We start from the raw sequence: 18,011 nt of genomic DNA, 5'->3' as shown, positions 1-18,011 counted from the left end.
CACTTAAAGTGCTTGCCTTTTAGTAATAGACATTTCTCTGGTGTTGAAATCAGGCTTCTCAGAAGAGGGGATTGTGCCGTGCTCGCCTGCCTCCAGTCACTTCATCTAGGACAAGCTCCCTGCTGCCAGCAGCAGCAGCAGCAGCTGGTGCCATGGGTAAAGGCTCGCACGTGACAGGCACATGTGCGTGGAGCAGTCCTCCAGCAGGTGGCCACAGTCATTTCCGTGACTGGCTGTAGATTTCCTTGTCACAAGAGCCACTGGTTCCATGAACGGGAAGAACACAACCGGTCCAGAATAGCCATCCCTGCTGGAAACAATACAAGATAAATGTGGATCAAAGTCTGAGGTCATGAATTATGTCATCAAAAGTGTCTTTATAAAACAAGTTAAGGACATAAAAGGAGCTGAAAGTCACTTTTATTCTTCCAATTTGGAATAAGAATTACATCAAATTTTATTTGACACCCTATCACTTGTGGCTTTTGAGACGTCTTAAATGTCTTTGCCTAATGCACATTCTTCAGAATGTCATAAAGCAGAATTTGGCAAAATGAAAACTTATGCAACTTCATTTCATTTAAAATACAAAGATAGGTCTTTTGTCTCTGGGTTTTTTTTTTTCTAATTATAAAGCTTATATATGTTCATGTATAAAATTCATACAAACTTAAAAAGCAAAAAAAAAAAAAAGGCTGCTCAACTTCATCATCCTGAGGTAACCATTTTCAGCATTTTGGAGGGCACCTCCCTGTAATCACACACATACACACACACACACACACACACACACACACACGTTTACATAAATATGATCATAATTTACTTGAGATTTTGAACCCCATTTTTCCCTTCCTCCTTATGTCCTTGAATTCTTTAGATCCTGGTAAATATAGATATGATTTATATTTTTAACAATTACATAGAATTTTGTTTTTATGGGTTAACACAATGTAAATGACTCATCCCAATTCATAGATTTTGGATAATTTTCATTTTTCTGTAGCTCTAAATAATATTGGGATAAGCATTCTCATATATGGACATCTTTGTACTTTTCAGATTCTATCATTAGCATAAAAACATGATACTATTGATAGAAGACTGTATGGGCTTAAAAATTTGATTTTATCAACAAACTTCCCTCCAAAAAGACTATGTTAATTTCCCTCCCATTGACCGTGTATGAATCTTATTTCCCTATACTCCAGCCAAAAGAGTGTCACTCTTTATCATCTTTGCCAATCTGATAGACAAAAATTGACATCTCATTTTTATTTCTTTTTCTTTCATTACAAGTGAAGTTAAAGAAAATTGAGTTTAAGATACATGTGAATTCAAACGAGTATTTCAGGACCCCTCCAATTAGCATTTGAGTTCATTGGACCATGCTGTATCCAAGGAATTTTTCCTTTATAAGCTTGGAAATGACACTTCTTTGAACCTCTTTGGAAGGAAAATACATAGCTAGTTTCTCGTAGAAAAAACAGATAAGAATGATTTAAATACATCATAGCATACGGCTTCAGGCATCTCGTCATTTTCTAAGATATTTTTAATCTTGAAAAAAGTATTTGGGGAAAAGTCATCCTTTCCAATGTGTTTCTGTCATTATAAATAATTGTCAAATGTGATTTCAAAGCCAGACTGAGAAAAAATTGATAGTCAGGAAGTCTGGGTTCTGTTCTATGTTTACCACCAACCAGCATGGTGACCTTATAAAATTGACTTCACCTCTACAGGCCTCAGTTTCCTCCTCCAAAAAATGAAAGGGGTCAAATAGATGTCCCTTGAGCTCTTTACAGCCTGAGATATGATAATGACCTGCATTCTAAGGAGAGTAGCTTTGCCAACCCCTTCATTAATAGTTACCCAACCCCTCACACTAATAAACCTCTACCCGTCTATCCTGAACATGACAGTAGATACTGAGCTTAAACCTTGGTCAAATGTAAATGATCTGTTTTTATTACGGTAATATTAATCTAGATAATTCAGAGAAATACACCTTTTATTTTTTTCTTACGAATGTGTGCATTTGTGTTGTGTGTGTGTTCAGTGATTCATCTCTCAAACGTTCCTTGAGCTTATACTGCAAGCTCGTACTAAACTACTAGAATGAACAAGACAAAAAAAAAAAAAATTTCCTTCCTCAAAAAGCTCAACATCTAATGAGGAAGCAGACAAATAAGCAAGCAGGTATTGTCTGAAAGAAATTTTGAAGTTATACTTAAATAATGCCATTTCTTTCTCAAAAATTACATTTTTGTAAGATGGCATTTCTCTTTTCTTCCATTCACTGCACAGATAAAAATGATGAAAGGTTTGAGCAAGCATAAAATGGCTTCTGGGGAAAAAAGCAAAAGTTCAGGCCTTTCAGGGGGGTTAAATTTTCCACTTTGAATGACAGATCCTAATATTTCCTTTTATTTTAACCACTCAAATACAAATAACTTACGAAGTATTTACCCTTTTTTACATCCAAAACTGGCTGTTTGGTTCTAGTAAGTTAGAGAAAGGCCAGATGTAGTCCAGGATCTGCCTACCAAGACAGGACAGGTCTTAGGAGCAAAGCACATCCATAGGAGACTCATAAAGGTAGGGAAAGCACCAAGTTCATGGGCACCAGGAACTCCAATTGCAGCTGACACTAATGGCCAGCTTCCTGGGGTTCTAATAGACAGGCAGAAACTAACATTTCAGAATGCAGAAGGCGTGATATCAGCATCCCAGGAAGGTGGTATTTGGCAACGGAAAAATCATTCCATGTACAGCAAGTGCCCACCTACAAAGCTTGGGATTCAGCTAAACTTTAAGCTGCTAGGAAGGAAACTAGATATTGTCTAGAAAGAAAAAGGTTATTAAAAGCCATGGATAATAGAAAAGATCGACTGAGAAACTCCATTTTATGACCTAACCCAATGGTTCTCACACTTCAGCATGCATCTGAGTCACCGGCCAGGCTTGACAAAACCCTGACTGCTGGACCCCACCCCCAGAACTGCAGAGTCCATAGGTTTGAGTGGGGCTCTGGATTTGCTTTTTCAACAAGTTCCCAGGTGATGCTTGGACTACACCTTGAGAACCACTGATGGAAGAGATCAAGAACTCACTCAAGGCTGGGCAACTCAGACATAGAAACTTTGTTTCCTGGTAGGGGTCTGGGACTAAGGGGAGCACCGTGGAGCCTGGATTTTAGCTGTAGCTATGTCCTGATCTGATGAGCAGTGATCATCGCCGTGGGTACTCCCTGGGTAGGGAAACAGCAACAGAGCGGGCAGGGGAAGTGTGACCCAAAGCTGAAGAAGTACGTGGTCCTGGAACAGACACCATAGAGAGGGTGTTGGGATATACCCATGACCCAAGCTGTGGGGAGCAGGGAGGGGCAGAGGTAGCTGTCCATAAGAACTCACCACTCTCTCTTTGAACCAAGGGCTGTTGCTAGGTGCAAACACGTACCTGTCCTTTGTGTATACTTAAAAAATCTGTATCTAAATTCTGCTTGGAAGTATTAGATTTAACCTGTAGAAATTGCCAGTACTTAATAGCTTTTGCCTCACACACACAATAAAAGGACAATTTTATGAGGTTCAACCTAACATAAACTCGAAAATGAAATGAAAATAAATGCAAAATTCTTTATACTTAACTTGGTTATTTAAAAAAATTTTAATAAAGAATCGACCCTTGGGTTGTCCACATTTAGATTTAGGCACTTTAAGGATTTTTCCACCACAAATTTTTCATCCTTGAAACTGCTTTCACAGAGACAGAGCCAATTCTGATCTGCTGCCCCCTGCTGTCAGGTGGGGAAGCAACCTGATTTTAACTGTACTTAGGAGGCTAGAGCTATTAAAAAAAAAAAAATTGGGATTTCTAAAACATGTCACTCAGGATTATCCTTTGTTTCGAATAATCCTTGCCACTGCTTTTCTCCCATTATAAGATTATTAAGACTTGATGGGTTAAGTCATTATCATGTGATACCTACCAGCATGACATATTTCCCTTTGGGATAAAACCTTGAGTCAGAAAAGAAGGTAGAATTATCGCTGAACTCAATAACTCACCCTAATGACAGGAACAACTGCTTACAGATTTCAGTCATCAGGCTAAAGAGGATGTAGTGAAAGGTAATAGAATAAAGGGGCTTCAGGCCTGGATCTTGGGGATTTTGCTGGAGTGAGTTTGCATTTAATTACCTTCAACAAAAACGGGGGATTGTGCTCTGGTGGTTTTGTTCTCCGTGTGAGAAAACTGAATGAGTGTATAAGCCAGTTCTAGTCCTTTGCCCTCGGTTCTTCTCTGTAGCAGCAAAGGGACTGCTGGGGTTTTATAAGAATGACTGAGCTTTAGCTTTAACACAGAAAGAACTATGTGCTCCTGGCGGTAACTGATGGTTGCTTGCGGGAAATGATGAAAATACTTAGTTCAAGCCAGCGTCAGTTGGAAAACTGAGATGGTAACTCAGATACACAACTGTTTAAACGCCACCCCTTCCCCACCCACCATTTGTTCTTAATTGGTTTGGGAGGCCACTCTACACACTGTTTCTGAAGCTTAGGGTTGGGAAGCTATGTGTCCCCGTGAGGCCCTCGCCCTGCCTCATGGTACCGCTGGCGTTTTCATCGTTTAGAATATGCACAAGCAAGTCTATTTGGTTTTGTGCTGCTAAATGCTGAAGACTCTTACTACAGAAACTTAAAATAGTCCTTAAAAAGTTCTTCCTGTTTCCCCCCACAGGCTTAATTATACAATATCAAGCTTTGTGATTTTGTAAGATAAAATTGCTGACAAAAATCTGAAAAATGTGTGATGTTATGCTTATTTTCTCTTGTCATTGCCTTGAGAGGTGAAATTTTTGAAAGTTTTCGAATAACAATTATAGTTTTCTATATATATAGAAATATAAAATATAAATATATAAATAATAAATAATAATATAAATATATAAAATAATATAAATATATATAGTTTTCTATCCCAATATCTTCTTTCCTTACTATCATGCTCTAAGGGCCGTAGATGGAGCAGCAAATGAGGAAGCCAGGCTCTGCTAAGGAGAGTCTCAGTCCCCCAGGAGAGACAGCAGCAAACATGTAGAAAAATGCCCACGATTGGTAGTAAGTCCTATGAAGAGAACAAGTGCAAGATAGAAGGATAGGGAGTGATGGAGTGTAGGGGGCCGCCTGAGGAGATGACTCTTGAGTTGAGACCTGAACGTGAAAAGGAACCGAAAGGGTCTGGTGGAAGGCAAAAGCCGCAGCTGCAAAGCCGTGGGGCAGGACCAAGTCTAGTTCTGATCCAAGACCGGGAAGTGCAACGAGGTGCAGTGAGTGACGAGCAGGAGAGGGTCTACCTCAAGGTCGCAACGGTAAATGGGGTTTAGTCATAGTTCACTGGGGCGGAAGGCAGAGTCGTTATCTGGTTTGCCTTTTCAAAATATCACTCTAACTTTTAAGATGACTATTGGGAGGGAGAGGGGAAACAGGATATCCGTGAGGGGCAGTCCGGGTGAAAGATGAGAGCAGGGTAGCGTCGCTAATGCTGTGAAGAGCTCCTATTCAAGATTTATTTTGATAGTAGAGTCGAGACAACTTGCTGACGGATTGGATGTGGGAGATGAGAGAAACGAGGACTCAGGATCATTTCTAGGTGTTTGACTTGAGCAACTGAGTGAGAACTAGTGCCCCAAACAGGAATGTAAGAACACTCGGGAAGGGCCTTTGGAGGGCAGAGACGGGCTAGAAATCCAGAGTCAAGCTGGGTGCGCATAAATAACGTGCACTATGTGCCACAGAGAGAAAACAGGTTTCAGTATAATCCATCAGAAACCTCATGATGCTGACATTTTGTTCAGTAATTGTGTCTGTGCTTATATCTCGAGCTGTAATTTAATTATGTAAGAGAAGATTGAGCCAGAATTAGAATAATAAAATCAAATACCTGAAACATTAATGCTCTTGTAAATATTGGTATACTTTTTTGTTTGTTTCTGTCTGCCCTACAGTCAAGATAATTTTTCTCAATTTACAGATGGTGACTTAATATTGCCCCTTGAAAAATATATAGCACTACATTCAAGGTTATTTATCATGGCAACGATCTTAAGAGCAAAAAAATAGGAAATAATCTAAATAGTTATTAATAAGATACCAGATAAATAAACTAAGGTATACCCTTACAGTTGATTATTATATAGGTATAATAAAAATGAAGTAATTCTCTGTGTACTGATACAGAAAAGCCTTACAGATGTAGGTGGTGCAACAAAGTACAGAATAATTGGCATAGAATGTTACCTCTTGTCATTAGAGGTAATCTAATGACCTCTTGTCATTAGAAGGGTAGGAAAATGCAAATACCTGTAATATCTGTGTTTGCTTGTACAAGCATAAACAAACTGCTGAAGGATACGTAGAAAACTCCTCACAGTGGTTATGTACAGATGGGGCACCATGGATGAATGTTAGAGAAAGAAGGGATGGGGGTGGTGGGAGGAAGATTTTTCCACTGGATACCTTTTCCATTTTTTTCTTTTTTGAAACATGTAACATCTATTCAAAAAATTAAATTCACGAGAAAGAAATATAACATTGGGCCGAGTTCAAAGAATGTCCAGTATTATTATTAAAAACACACTGCTGCCAATGAAGACTGTTTAAAGCCAGGCACTTCGTCTGGCCCCTTGAACATCTTTCCCAGGGAAGGGAAAGCTACATTTCTCATGTGAACTCTTCCACCTACTGGACTTCCCAATCCCATTCTCTCAGATTTGCAGACAGCCTTCCAACCTGAGTCTAAAAAGAGCCAGAATGGCTGTCTTCTAAGATGAAACTGATAAGCAAGTCATTTTCTTGTACTTGCTTGAAGGCTTTCTTCTTACTCTGCCAAGTTCAGTGCTTTTCAGCCTTTCTTCTTTCATTTGTTTATTTAACAAATATTGAGTGAGTACCTTCTATGTGCAGTGTTCTGCACTATATCCTAAAATACAAAGATTAATCTAATTTTTATTGATTCTCCTAATATATTTAAACTATAAGGTGGCAAGGAAATGCCATCCTCTTTGAAGCTGTGGATGTTTCCGTGGTCCTGAGGGATTCAGTGGCTGACCTGAAATCACACAGTACTTAACAAGAGCAGCATATGCTTTTGCCAGTGGGTTCTAGGAAGCAAAATACATTTGATTCCATTTCTTTTCTAGGTGATAATAGAGATCAAATTTGACTTTAGAAGGTAAGATAGAGTGTCTCTTTTCTTCCAGTGAGTGCTTGTCTACTGTGGTAAAAGTATGAAATACATAATTTATTCCAGCTTTGTCGTTAGGTTTGAAAACATTCATTCCCTCGTTCATCCATTCCAAAGACACTGATCCATCCCAGAGGCGAGGCATGATGATAGGGATTGAGGCGGGTATGAAGATTACTCAGATTTAGGTCCTGTCTCAAGAGGTGATCTAGTTGGTGAGTAATGGCATGCTCACAAATAGCTATAATGCACAGCAGAAATGATTGGTGCCTTAGGAGAGGTTCAGAGAGAGTTCTAAAGAGAGATATCAGCTGAGCTGGCAAGGCAACAAGAAAGACCTCATCCCAGATCCCCAGGCAGAGGTCACCCTGATATAGTCTGGGTCAGAGCAATCCCAGATAAACTTGAAGCCTGTGAAAACCTCCTAGTCTGAGATACTTCTTTACCCAATGCTCCTAGTTGAGGATAACTCTTGATTATATATGTAAACTTGGAGGCTTTTTCCATGTCTTTGAAATACATTGATAGCTCTGATGCTAGTTTTGACATTCACTGCCTACTTGAACATGATGTCACCAGACTAGAAATAAATATAGCCCACGTTGTCCTGCAAGTAAGTGAAATCAATAACCCATTAGTCCAATACCATAGATAAAAAACAGCTAGAATGCCATTAAAAATAACTGCCAACACTTTTTAAACACTATGCTTACCTTATTTTACAAGTATTGCTTCTTTCAATCCTCACATCAAACTTCAAAGTTAGACACTAGTATTACTGTGTCTAACATTACTACCAATATTTCTGCTATGAAGAGATGGAGACTTAAAGAGATTATCGATAGTCCCACAGCTACTAAGGGATAGAGAGCTGGGAGTCGCCTCCAGATCTGTCTGATTCCAAACCCATGATCTTAAACACTGTTAGCGGTTTTCAAACTTTAGCATGCATCAGAATTTGTTTATTTAACAAATATTGAGTGAGTACCTTCTATGTGCAGTGTTCTGCACTATATCCTAAAATACAAAGATTAATCTAATTTTTATTGATTCTCCTAATATATTTAAACTATAAGGTGGCAAGGAAATGCCATCCTCTTTGAAGCTGTGGATGTTTCCGTGGTCCTGAGGGATTCAGTGGCTGACCTGAAATCACACAGTACTTAACAAGAGCAGCATATGTACATAACAAGAGGGCTTGTTAAAACAGTCTGATACCTTCACCCCTAGATTTTCTGGTTCAGTGAGTTGAAAATAGGACCCAAGAATCTGCATTTCTTGGGTAATTTTTTTTTAAGATTTTATTTATTTATTTATTTGACAGAGAGAATGATCACAAGTAGGCAGAGAAGCAGTCAGAGAGAGAGGAGGAAGCAGGCTCCCTGCTGAGCAGAGAGCCCGTTGTGGGGCTGGATCCCAGGACCCTGAGATCATGACCTGAGCCGAAGGCAGAGGCTTAACCCACTGAGCCACCCAGGCGCCCCAAGAATCTGCATTTCTAACAAGTTCCCAGGTGCTCTTGCTGCTGCTGATCCAGGTGCCGCATTCTGAGAACCACTGCAATCTGCTACACTTATACCAGCGATAGTTTTTCCAGTGTTCTTTGGGGGAACTTGAACCCAGTATCACTGGATAAATATTTATGCCAATTTTCCCTTTGCTGGAATAATCAAGAATTCACTTGAAGTCTTTGAACAGACTGACTCACAGAAAATTTAAAGCAAATAACCAATATATTAAATTTCCTCATTAAATAGTTCATTTCTAGTTTGTCACTTGTCTCTTTATTTTTTAATGTGTCTTTCAAAAGAAGATGTTTTACTTTTGATAAAGTCTGAATTTGTTCCTCAAAATAAATAAATAAATAAATAAATAAATAAATAGTTCATTTCCTATGAAATGAATATGGAATTCTTTTTCATGAAAGGAAAGATTGGTCTTTCTGCATGAATTATGAAGATTTTAAATTAGTCAAATAGCATTCTAACAACCAGCTTAGAATAGTTTCAGTGAATATTTTGTCCTCCAAACAGGGCTGTAGTATCAGAAGTCAAAGCAGAGACACTCTCAACAAATACCATATGATTTCACTTATATGTGGAATTTAGAAAACAAAACAAAAGAACAAAGAAAAAAAAGACAAAGATTGTTAACTGTAGAGTGAACGTAACTGTGTGAGCACTGAGTAATGTACAGTTGTCGAAGGAGTATAGTTCACACTTGAAACTAATATAACACTGTTTGTCAATTATAGTGGAATTTTAAAAATAACTTTAAGGCGCAGCTGGATGGCTCAGTCCATTGAGAATCTGACTCTTAGTTTCGGCTCAGGTCATGATGCCAGCATGGTGAGATCAAGCCCTGTATTGGGCTCTGCATTCAGTGCAGGGTGTGTCTGAGGTTCTCTCTCTCTCTCTCCCTCTGCCCTTTCCTCCATTCAGTCTCTCTCACTCTTCCTCTCTCTCAAATAAGTAAACTAATTAATTAATTAATTAATTAAATCCTTTTTAGAATAAAATAATTTTTAAAAAACAGCTGGGAAACTCTCAAATTCTAAAGGTAGTCCTGGGTAATCAAGAGAAGTAGATACTTTCCTGGCACATGTAAATAAAGAGGTATTTGTCTTAACATCCTGCGATTGCCTCTTCCCATAATACCCTGTGCTTCTCCTTGATGGCATTTATCACACTTAAAAATATTTGTGTAATATCACTCAACGCACCCAAATTGTAAGAATCACATCTGTCTTGTTTCCCACTCTCTCTCTCCAGCCTATTACAGTTCCTGGCAATATTTGTTGACTGGCTGACTTACTGCTTTCTAATTCATAATCTTACAGGCAACAAAGAATAACCACAGCAGTTACAACCCTGCCTAGCTAGCTCCAGAGAGAACTTTTTACAGAATATACAATAAATACTTGTATATTATAGGGGGTAGAGGAAGAAGAACTGAGCAAACACCCCATAAAACAGAACATGCTTTTGTTGCCCATTCCTGAGCCTTTTCCTGAGGCACTCTCTGAGATGACTTCTTCCTATTAAATGATTTCTGGGCTGGAATATAAAGAAAACACATTGCTTGAGGAAAGCTACGGTTTAATGAGGCAAAAAATAAAAACATCCTATGAGCCCAATCCAGCTGTTTGTATATTTCCTGCCAAAAGGTATGGGAGTTGAAGGAATAAGGGATGTGCAGGAACGTGAATGAGAATGAATGTCCCAAATGGATTGCAAGCTATATTGGGAAAAACCAGTGACTGTTCTTATTGTCATGCTCCAGATGACAAAGTAGCAGTCCCTACCCTTGCACACCAAGGGAGAGGTTGCTGACTGAGTCATCTCTCTCCGATTCTCGGATCACATATGCCTGGTTGTGATGATACTTGGTGGGTTGCAAAGTACTAGGAGAATCAATCATAAAGAGTGAGGAGATACTAAAAACTTTGGATGGACTTCAAGCAAATAATTAAACATAATACACTTGTTATTTAGTTCAAATATGAGTTGCTGGCATCAGAGAGAAAAGTGCCATCTGTGCAAACTGAGACCTTAAGTAAAAGGCTCCATTCTGCTAGTCTTTAAAGCTCATGTTCAACAGACATGATGATGTTGATTGGAGTATGCTCCAGTGCTATGGGCCAATGTAGAAAGAGCAGTAAGAAACAACCTAATAGAATGCATTTATTGTCCTATCTCCTGTAAAGATAGTTTTAGGACACAATTCATTATATTATCCAGTACTCTCTTTTAAGACAGAATCCCCTAGGGAAGGAGGAAATTTTTTTTTAAAGAACTATACATGTCTGGAGCAATTGATTCAGTTCCTGTCTTAAAGAAGCTAGAAATTATATAACTGATTAGGATTCAGTGTTCCTAACTAGTTATATATATATATATATATCTTAGGAAAATGGAACTCATGGTATCCATTTTAGTACTAGACCTACTTTTGGCTTTATATTATGCTACCATTGTTTTCTCCTTGAGTCTGTACACATCTATTATGTGTTTGCTTCCTCTATTTTATTAATTTTGAGAGCTAACATATCTATTTATGTAGCAAGGTGCAAATAAGTTCATTCAAAAATACTTCTTGAGCATCTATTAAGTATGAAGCACTCTCCAAGCTAATGGAAATTCCACAGTAAACAAAACATATATTTCCTATATATATTGATGGAACTAAAGCTTGTGAAAACATGAAAAATTTACTAAGGCATGTCTAGGGGTGCCTGGGTGGCTCAGTGGGTTAAGCCTCTGCCTTCAGCTCAGGTCATGATCTCAGGGTCTTGGGATCAAGCCCCGCATTGAGCTCTCTGCTCGGTGAAGGGCCTGCTTACCCCCCTTCTCTGCCTGCCTCTCTGCCTACTTGTCATCTCTCTGTCTGTCAAATAAATCAATAAAATCTTTTTTTTTAAAAAGGCATGTCTAAAAAATAGGTATATATACTGTCAGTGATCTTGGGCAAATTAACCTCTTGGAGCCTATCTTCTTTTTAGTAAGCTTGGGCAGAATAGAACCTTCATTCTACAAGGTGTTTGTAAGGATTAAATTAGATCAAATATGAATTGTATACCTGTCATAAACAGGTTCTCCATTAATGCCTTTCCCTTTTCCAAATTAAAATGATGATAAGTTTTATTTAAATGCTTCTGGTTTAACCAACTCTGCTTCAGAAAAATGTATGTTTCAGATTCTCTATCAAAGCCAACCAAAGAATTCTCAAACACAACTTTCATTTTATTAAAGACCCAACCTCAGTCAAAGACAATTAAGAAGGGAAGGGGGGTTTAAGTGAGTTTTCCTCTAAGAAAGAAGAGGATTAAGAAAGAAGACACAGGGCACCTGGGTGGTTCAGTCATTGTTAAGCCTCTGCCTTTGGCTCAGGTCATCATCCCAGGGTCCTGGGGTTGGAGCCCCACATCAGGTTCTCTGCTCAGTGGGAAGCCTGCTTCTCTCTCTCCCACTCCCCCTGCTGTGTTCCCTCTCTTGCTGTTTCTCTCTCAGTCAAATAAATAAATAAAATCTTAAAAAAAAAGAAAGAAAGAGAGAGAGAGAGAGAGAAAGAAAAAAGAAAGAAAGAAAAAAAGAAAGAAAGAAAGAAAGAAAGAAAAGAAAAGACAAGACAAGACACCATCTGAAGGAAAAAGAGCTGATTATGATTAGGAGAGACAACAGACAGACATTAGAGAGTTTCCACTCAGATCAGAAGCTGAAGGCTCCCTCTTTCCTACCCATTATGTTTTGCCTCCATGGAATAAATCTGGAGCAGGAAACCTAGAGAGGGAGTTCCTTCCCTCCATCCCCCAAACCCCCTGGATATTTTGTCAGATCTATCTCTAGACAGCTAAGAAAGGTAAACATTTCTAAAACTTAGGTATATTAAAGAAGTTACACTTAACTATTTTAAGGAAGTTATTTGTTGTTTGATTTTTTTTTCTTTTTTCATTTTAAAGATAGTTGGGTGAAAGCACTGCCAAGCTTGCCTTCTCATTCATCACAGTAATGTGCTTGGATGGCCCAGCCTGAACCCCTACTCAAGGCACAACCACTACTCACCTCGTGGCAGCCTATTCTGTTTGCAGACAAATTACACAAAGGGAAATAAGCATTCTCCTGAATGCTGACCCTGTAACTTCTACATGTAAAAAGCACAGAGCCTGAGTTCTATCAAGGATGACTTAAGGGTGTCTGTGAAAGATCATTCACCAAAGTAGGAGAGTAATCTACCAAGGAGCAGTTCTAGCTGAGAAAGCTTTTCACAAGCCAAAAAACTATTTCCATCTAGCTTGTGCTTTTGAAGTACCTAGAGGAGGGCAGATTGCTCTAGTCGTGGGAAGATCTTCAGCTTCACAGTTAAACAAACCCAGATTAAATCCCACAACTGCCACCTTAACCCTCGGCATTATTAAAGGAAGTTTTAGGACCTACTTTGCTGGAGTGTTTTAAGGATTCTATTTGATCTCTGACATAAAGAATTCAGCAGAGTGTCTTGTTACCTCCCTGACCTTGCCTTTCCTTTTGTGCTGGTGACTGTGGTGTACACAAAAGACAATCCAGGACTTACAGATGTGGAGCCGTGTGCACACAGAATGAGATGGGACTTGATCTGTGCAATATGCTTCCAAATCCACACTGCTCTTGAGCTGGCCTGAGACATAAAGCACATTACAGAATTCAGAAAGGCTTGAAGTCTCTGAAAAAATTCTCAAATGTTTTCATTCCATAAGTTCCATTTTCTCCTCTACTGTCTGTGGATAGTCTCATGAGTACACACAAATATACACCAATTATTGCAGTGCTTCTATCACTTAAAAATGGCAGTATCTTTTGCCTCGTCCAAGAGAATAGAGAGATGAGAGTGAATAGAGCAAGGAAGGAAGAAAAGGAAAGTACGGTCTTTCAAGTACCCACAGTGTTCCCTCCTCTTACTCAGTTCGTTCACAAAGCTGTATAAAGTGGGTATAATTATTCCCATTTTAACAGATGAGAACAGAGACGCTCAGAAAAGCAACTTCACCAAAAGTTGCACCCTTTATAAGTAGGAGTGTTGGCATTTAAACCTTGACTTTCTGACTCTCCTTCTGAGGGAGGGAGAAAGGGAGTTCACTAACAATCCACTTCAATGACGTTGAAAAACTGGTGTGCCCTGGTGTCTTCAGGACTTTTCACATAAAGATGTCCAGTGCAGTACAGAAGAAAGAGCATGAGCTTGGTTGGGGAAATGTGCCTATACCCAAATCCTGGCTCTCACCTTATCCTCTAGCTGTATGACCTGGATATCCACACATGGTTAACTTCAATCCAGTGCTTTTGTCCAAGGAGGATATAAAGTCAATGGGTAGCACAGAAAACCATAGGGGAAAGGAGGGAAAACTGAAGGGGAGAATTAGAGAGGGAGACAAACCTGGAGAGACTATGGACTCCAGTGTGTAAACCTGGTGATTCACAGACCTGTACCCCTGGGGATAAAAATATATGTTTATAAAAAATAAAAAAATATTAAAAAAAAAAAAAGAAATATAAAAAAAAAAAAAAAGAAAGTTTCAGAGGGTAGGGGGTAGGGAGATAAGGTAGCCGGGTGATGGGTATTAAGGAGGATGTGTGTTGTGATGAGCACTGGGTGTTGTATGCAACTATTGAATCATTGAACACTATGTCAAAAACTAATGATGTACAGTATGGGGGCTATCTTAACATAATAAAAAAATAGAATAAATAAAATTATGCAAGCGAATTTAAAGCTACAAAAAATAAATAAATAAATAAAGTGCAATGGAAATTCTGAAGTATCACTGAGCAGAACAGAGTGGTGGTAGAGAGGAATGGCTTGGAGCATGGGCCCCCATAACAGACAGGCTGGACTTCTAATTGCAGCTCTAGTAGACAATAAAATATAGTAACCAAAAACAGACTCTGGGCTCTTGTCCCCGCTCTGACACTTACTAGCTCTTCCCATTCGCTCTCTCTGCCTCAGCTTCTTCATCTGAAATGCTTATAATAAAAGTATGCACACCAAGGAGTTGTTGTGACCTACGTACTGTTGAAATATATGTAAAGTATTCAGCACAGCCCCTGGTGCATTTGAGACGCTCACTAAGTAATTACTGCTCATTGCTATCTCTGCTATTACTAGGTACCTATCTTGGGGCAAGTTATTCTCCAGGAGCTTCAAGCACTTCTTCTGTAAAATCAGAGTATCATCATATCCACTTCAAAGAAGTGTTTATGACAATTCAGTGGCAAACTGAAGCTTGCTTAACACCATTTTTGTAGTCATTTTTATTAGCTAGATGCTCTGATGTTCATTTCTTCTTTGGACCATGATGCTCTTCAAATAAGTTTGTAGCTCTGAGTAATTTCCTGAGGTAGAAATGACGGTATTCATCGTTATATGTCAAGTAAAGAACTGTCTTATTCTTGGCGCCCTCAAAATCAAGAGTGCATCTGACGCACAGCCGTCTTCTTCAGGGCTGACTCTAGAACACTCTCCCTGTGCCCCCTTCATTCTCATATTGTTCAGGAAATTGTCTAACTCAGGAGGTCAGAAAATGCTCTCTGCCTTCCTCCAGGCAGAGCACATAACCACTATATTTCCACATAAAACATCACTGCAATTTTCAACTTTTTCCAATAATCTTCCGAAATTGAGTGGCTTCTCCACATCTCTCTCAACACTAACTTAATTTGTGTTAGTTTCAAAATCACTGAACGTAAATGTACCAGTCCTTCCTTGAGAAATCTTTGATTAAAGTTATAATATCTTTTATTAACCTCTATGCCAGCTGGGTCTCCCTCAATCTTAGGATCAAGATAAGATTGACTCAGAACACGCCTACACGTGAAATTTAGCACCTCTTCATCCCAGCATCATTTCCCAAGATTTCTTCAAGTTTGGGGTACATTAAATTCTCTGGCTCTGAGCTCCTTGCTCCTGTTTTATCAGTGTTGGGATTGTGGATTTTTAAAAATTCATTCAGCAAATATTTAAGTCACCTTTCTGTATCAGTCACTATTCGGGGCTCTTCATAATTGGCACCGAGCCAAACATACAAAGTCACTCCTCTGTTTTCTCTCCTGCCACACCTTGTCATATGAATGTAGAATTTGGCTCTATTCCTCAATTACAAACAAAAAGACTGCATCTCACAGAAGGTGTTTGTATCTCCAACAGATATTACTGAGCTTTGGGGGCGTAACTGGAAGAGGAGGGAGGTTGAGGAGGGGACTAACTTGCCACCAAATATTTCTTTTAATTATGCAGGGCTTTTTAAAGTTTATTTTTTCTTGTAGCATTCTCTGCACCCAACATGGGGCTTGAACTCACAATCCCAAGATCAGGATCACATGCTCTTCCAGCTGAGCCAGCCAGGTGCCCCTAATTATGCAGTTTTTCAAGCCAATTTTCTTTCTCTCCTTTCTCCCTCTTCCAAACTGCTACTAAATTTCAATCCAAAGTAAATGTGATTTCCACCACCCCCACAAATGACTTTGCAGAAAATATGAAAAGTTCATGTGTGAGCCATAAACTCATAATAGCCTTTTCCTTGGGAACTAAAATAAGATCAAACGGTTTTAAATTATCACTGCTAAGAGCTCCATTGAATCCTTAGCCAGGAGCCACTCCTAGTGTGCCTGGGATGTTGATAGAATGGTTTGGGAAGGAGGAGTTTGGAAGAAACCTCAAGAAGTCTTAGGTAGGCAGGACTGTATATCATCTATTCATCCATTCATGCCTTCATTCATTCACTCAACAAGCTTGTCACTTAATACCCCCGAATATGCAAGACACTGTGCTTGTGGCAACACAAAACAGAATGTGAGACTCGGTGTCCAATTTCAAGGACATCGCAGTCTGGGCTTCCACAAAGAAGAATGGTGATTGAGCTGGATCTGGAAGAATACATGGAATTCAATAGGTAGTGATGAGGAGATGGGAATTCCAAATGAAGGAAACAGTTTCTGCAGAGACCAGAAACTTCCATCCATGCAGCCTTATCTAGCATGATGAGTGGCACAGGAAAGCTAGTGAGTAAGGAACTACAGGAGGAGAAGTGGTGGAGAGGATCCTGCAGATCTAAACAGAGATACAGGCACAGAGAGCCCCTTCCCTCAGGAACATTCCATGATGCCAGGCAACTCTTACTGTTTGGACGGTCTTCTGTGGAGATTGATGCACTGAAGAAACTGGACATTCTGAAAACCATGTTTGCACTTAATGAGACATTAACTCTCAGGTTAGTAAATAAAACTCAGGTTATTAAAAGGAAAGTCCCAGGCCATATGTTTTTTGTAATTCCTTGCTTTTGCCCATGCAGTATCATATGGAGATAAGCCTTATTTATAAAAGATCCCAGAGTCTTGAAGTACATAATTTCATTGTACATTTGGAGAAGAGGAAAGACATAAAAATATTAATATGGTACCATATGATTTTGAAATAAAACTATAAACCTGCACAGAATTTAAAATTGAAAACAGATGAGTAAAATTCTGCAGTACTATTTAAGACAGACCTAAATGGACAATAAGTTCCATAATGGATGACTTCAAGTTAAATTCTTACCAAAACTGTCAGTCACTGTCTTTTACTGTGACATAGTTTGTGTCATTTTTATAACTGAAATAATTATGATATTAAAATATCCAAAGACAAGAAATACATTTCTATTTCCAATTAAGTCTTCTCTAAGACAATGAGCACTTTTTTTAATGAGGGGGGGAAAATGCAAACTTCATTTTCGCTTTCCAAAGAAAAGGTCAGAGTCACTCTAAGCCTACTGAAATAATGTTTTTTAAGTTGTTGGAAAGGTCAGGCAGAAAAATATTTTTCTAGAATTTCTAAATCTTGATGACTTTAACATGGAAAGTTCTACAACAGAATATATTGATATATTGTGTTTTCACTAAAATTTAAAATCTCTTAAAGCACATTTGCAATGAGGTCTTTACAAATACTTATTGCAGATGGAAATAACATTAGAAAATGAATCTCACTTTTTTATACTGTTGAATTAAATTGACCATGATATGGATATGGATATAGATATAAATATGGATAGATACACAATACATACATTTAAGGACGATATTATATACATATACACACACACATATATATATATATATGCTTGTGGCAACACAAAACAGAATGTGAGACTCAGTGTCCAAGCACAAGCAACTGAGATCTGTGTGATGAACAGGGGAAAAACAGGAAGTAGGACTTTTAAATAAGTGATCTTCTTTATGGTAATATTTGAG

The 18,011-nt window shown here is 38.7% G+C and overlaps 1 protein-coding gene across 10 annotated transcripts in view; it reads left to right on the top strand.

The window, feature by feature from the left end:
* Positions 1 to 18,011, top strand: part of PEX5L (peroxisomal biogenesis factor 5 like) — a 226,419-nt gene that overhangs the window by 94,969 nt on the left and 113,439 nt on the right. The gene's annotated exons all lie outside the window — the stretch shown is intronic.

The sequence above is a fragment of the Mustela nivalis genome (genome assembly GCF_964662115.1).
Source record: "Mustela nivalis genome assembly, chromosome: 1".
Lineage (NCBI taxonomy): Eukaryota > Metazoa > Chordata > Mammalia > Carnivora > Mustelidae > Mustela > Mustela nivalis.
The sequence above is the reverse complement of the archived record's forward strand: the minus strand, read 5'-3'. Positions and strand labels throughout refer to the sequence as shown.